Below are 4859 nucleotides of genomic sequence, written 5' to 3' on the forward strand. Positions count from 1 at the left end.
CTTTTTACTGTCTTTGTAGTTGTAAAAAAATTATGAAATTGGGGGTAGGTCCTTGGGGGTGGAGGGGAGGTGGAGTCAGGATGGATTCTAAAGGGGCGGGGTAGGAGGGGGGGCCCAGGCCTTGAGCTGTGTAAGGGGCCCCAAAATTTCTGATGGCAGCCCTGGCTGTCCAAAGGATAGGTGTGTGATCGATGGCTTCCAACTGCTGATCACAAGAATGGAGGCCAGTTCTTCCCATTTGAATGGAGTGATAGTCTAGAATGTGAGTACACTGCTCCATTCAGCTCCCTGTGTATGTGACCACTGCTTCATTTAGCTTGGGTGCACAAGACCCCCATGTCCTTGTGATTGGCGAGCTGTCAGACCCCCAGCAACTCGGACACATCCCCCTATCCTGTATTTATAGGAATATTCCTGATTATAGAGGGAACGCACCCACTTTCTACTTTTATTAAAGAATATCAGAACATTGCCATAGAACGGCTGATGGAATCCAGAGATGGTTGCTTCGGTTTCTTGGTGCTCGCTCTCCCCAGTTAGTGTTTGGTCATGGAAGATCTTAATGGAGAGCGACTTCTGTCCTTGCTGTCTTTTGGAGGCTGCGGGGGACCTCTGACTTGCCTCCCAGTGACATTATGATTACGTCTGTCTCTCTCAGGTCTTCTTTGGGAAGATCTCAATCTTTCCACAATACTGAGGCCACCTAATATAACCTAGTCTACAGAAAACAGAGAAATAGAAATGAGGTTGTCATTATGGGGGACATTAACTACCGAGATTTGGACTGGGTTATGTGAACTGTATCAGCATGATGTCGATTCCCAGAGACCCGGCCACCCTACATTTTCTACTATGGAAGTTCCAAAAACAGCTCAGCGCTGGCATGGCTATTTCCAGAAGTCCCATAACTTGCACAGCTTGCTCTTCTTGGCACTTCCAAAGTAGCCAAGCTCACTGGCTCGAATATTTTTGGAAGTTCTACAGCCATGAATGGCAAGAACTTAGAATTTGTGTGGTGCACTCTCCTTCGCTGCAGGTGCCCCATTCTCGAGATTCCTTTCTGACTTTTGCGGCATATCTTAACGATGCGCCACATATGTTAAGATGTTAAAATTCCATTTTTTAAGTAGCCAAGCTTGCCGTTGTGGATATTTTTGAAAGTCCAACAGCAGCAAATGGAGAGGACACTGCATTTATGCCACGTGCGCCCCTTCACTTCAGATGCCCCCTTCTCGAGATAGGAGTTAGTCCCTGAGGTGAGGCCCACACCCATCTGACATTTTGTAGCATATCCTAGCCATGTGCCACAAATGTTGAGATGTGAAAAGCCCCTTTTAAATTTGCCTTTTTCTGACAGATAGACTAGAAAATTGACCCTTGCAATCATGTTAGTTCATCAAGATCATATCGGTGAAACTGAGCATGTGCAGCCATCTCAGTGAGCCGTACAAAGAAATAAGAAGGAGAACCAACAGCAGGTGGCGCTATACAGATACATATTATTGAATAACTTCGTGGCTATGCAAAATTTTTAATTACATGCAATTGCTAAAGTATTCATATCCAGGTGCTGATTTGAAAACTGTAGATTTTATTTTTATGGGACAACCCCTTAAAGGTAGAGGTTTTAATGTATGTCCCCAACCCTTGCTCAATATGTTTTATGAAATTGTCTCCTCTTCCCTACCAACCACCGGTCTTCGTACTTATAATGCATATTCCCCATTTCACTTAAAGGGGTTCTCTCATCATTGATGGCATATTGCTGCCACAAGTGGAAGGGACTCGGCCATAATCTGTTATAGCTCACAAAACCTATGAGTTTTCCAATAGAGGCATCTCTTGGTGTTAATTTTTTTTCCCATCAAAACTTCCAAGTGTTTCGAGTGCAGCATGAAAATAAGCCACTTCTAGTGCATCAATTCTTACTGATTGGCCTCCACAACAGCAGGAATCAGTCGCTGCCCTTGCACAATGGGATCTAGGTGGTCTGACTTATTAGGTGTGCACTACCTCAGAACAGGGTTACTGCCAAAGGCTGATTGCTGTAATGTTATATTTAGAGATGAGCGAATCGCAGTCAACGAAATGGAATTCAATCCGAATTTCGAAAAAAAAATAGGATTCACATCAAATCCGAATTTCCTCACGCTTCGTGGTAACGAATCAAATTTTTTCCTAAAATGGCTGCTGCATGTGCAGGACATGGAGCAAAGAACTCTGAAAACGAGGGATCACCCACAATGCCATGCATGCAGCCAATCAGCAGCCAGCAAGCCCCTTTGACGTCACATTCCATACCCAATAGATACTTTTGTCCCGGTATTGATACGATACCAGGATTTCCATTTTTTTTCGATACTGGCCTGCGCTTCTGCGCAATCTAGTATCTCTGAACAGTCTCCTGCTCCGTATGCTAATTACTACTAACGAAGCGATAGGGAGGAGACATCAGCTTCTCTAGTGGGCGTTCCTTCTCCCTGGCTGTAGTGCTGTCCAATCGCAGCGCAGCTCAGGGAGAAGGAACGCCCACTAGAGAAGCTGATGTCTCCTCCCTATCACTCCGATAGTAGTAATTAGCATACAGAGCAGGAGACTGTAACTGGGGCGAACAGAGTGGCGCCCAGGAATAATAGTAAGTGCAGGGAGATCTGTCGGAATATTTATGAATAAAGTCCATAAGTATAAGGCCTATATAAGAGTATGGACATGAGCCTAAGGGACAACCATTTTGTCTTATTTTTAAAAGGCAGAGTGAATTCAGGATTTTTTTTTTTTACTCTGAAATTGCTAACCTAAGGTTTACGATATGTACCAAAGTGTTTACCTAAGTCTGTTCTGTGAGAAGGAGATGTCCCAAGGTCTAATGAAATGTAATTGCCTAGATAAGACAAGAAAAAGAGTATGGTCCTTATAGCTATATTCAGTATTAAGAGTAGAAACAAGGTACAAACTCCTCTGTCATTTTTAGAATCTCTCTCAGTGTAACACACAAATTAATTATTTCTTTGCTTGAGGTTTTCTTGAATGGAGAAATGTGGACACAGGTGATCATGAACAAACCCTGTCTCTTCCAAGAACAATGAATTGAGATAGCCCTGTTTATCTTGATTTAATTAGGTCTGGTCAAAAGATTTAAGGATAAACAAGGTGGTTGACGAAGTATAAAAGCCATTGTCTATTCAAGATCTTCTCAAGGTTTTGTCTGAAACCTTAGATAACATTCATTGCTAGTATAAAATAAGAGAAATAAGCGAGTGGTTCGATTTTTGTATGGAATACTAGTGCCATCTAGTGTTAGGGTAAAATACTAGAGGGAGGTTCTATTGATTATAAAGTGAGGTCACTAGTTAATGATAAAACTTGGCCAAGCCCTTTCTAAGATAGGATAAAAAGATGGTATGGGCTGACAGAAAGGAGCGATCTCTAGAGCTATCTAGCTCTCTCTCTGAACATCATCAAAAGACCAGATCCAGCCCTGACCACCTTTTCAGTTATTGGAGGCAGCCATCTTAGAACCATTGAAACTGATTTCTGCTAGCTGACATTTTGGTATAGTATAACCTTACCTATATTTTATAGGATAATTAATTAATATAATACATATCTATATATATATATTCAATTAACCATACTTTGTGTATAGTATCTGTTGTGGAATAAGATTGGGGTGCACCTGCAGCATCATCCTGAAAATTAATCCAATACAGGGAGATTGAAAATATACTAGTGAAAACACGGTATTATCTCCAAGGAATTGAATTCAGTTCTAGACCAGTATGGTTGATAATATATATATATTTATATAGATAAAAGATAAACCAGATTTGGGTTTAACCGGACATTTGTCGGCTGAGAGAAATCAAGTATTAAATTGATTTTAAATATAATTGAGGGGTATTATTATAAGAAGGCATAATTGTGTATTTATATATGTTCTCAATTATTTTAGTCTTTATCACTATTTTGCATATCATTGATTGAATTTTATTATCGCCAATTTTATTATATATATTATTTTGCACTATAAATTGTATTAATAAATTACATATATTTTGTCTGTAACTGGGTTTTGTCTTCAATTCAACGCAGATCACGAGCTTGTTTTAGCTTGATATTTATGATAATAAGTTAGAATCTCCTTTATTACCGATTTTAATTTATTCACATTAATAATATAGACTGTCAATCGGAGACAGCATAAATATTCCGACATTAATGCAGCAGAATCACATTGCCGGCACCCTGCCTTTTACAGGGAACTGTGATCAGTGGCAGTTAACCCTCCAAGTGCGGCACCCGAGGGGTTAACTGCCGCCGATTTGCTGCCAGTACCCCCCCCCCCCCAGTATTAAAATCATTGGTGGCAGTGGCAGCTTCTGATCAGAGCCCTAGCAGTGTAATCCTGGGGCTCCGATCAGTTACCATGGCAGCCAGGATGCTACTGAAGCCTTGGCTGCCATAGTCGGCTCCCTGCTGTTGTGTGCACAGAGCACAGGGCAGCAGGGACAGTGTAAAGTCCTATTCACCCTGATAGAGTCCTCACAGAGAATAGGACAAGGGATGAAAAATAATCCTAGGTTCTAGACCCTAAGGGGAGAAATCGTTAAATAAAAAGTATAAATCACATATAAAATATATAAACAAACATATCACATATCGCCACGTCCGAAAAGTCCAAACTATTAAAATAGAAAAAAAATCTATGCGGTGAATGCCGGAACATAAAAAAAAATGTGTGATTCGCTATTTTAAAAAAATGCGGAATGCACGTGGCTTTTTTTGTTAGTTTTTCTCCCATGGTATTGAATGGTATAGAGTATCGCAATACTTTTTTTATAGTATTGAAATCGAATAAA

This window comes from Bufo gargarizans, chromosome 3, assembly GCF_014858855.1.
Source record: "Bufo gargarizans isolate SCDJY-AF-19 chromosome 3, ASM1485885v1, whole genome shotgun sequence".
Taxonomy (NCBI): Eukaryota; Metazoa; Chordata; class Amphibia; order Anura; family Bufonidae; genus Bufo; species Bufo gargarizans.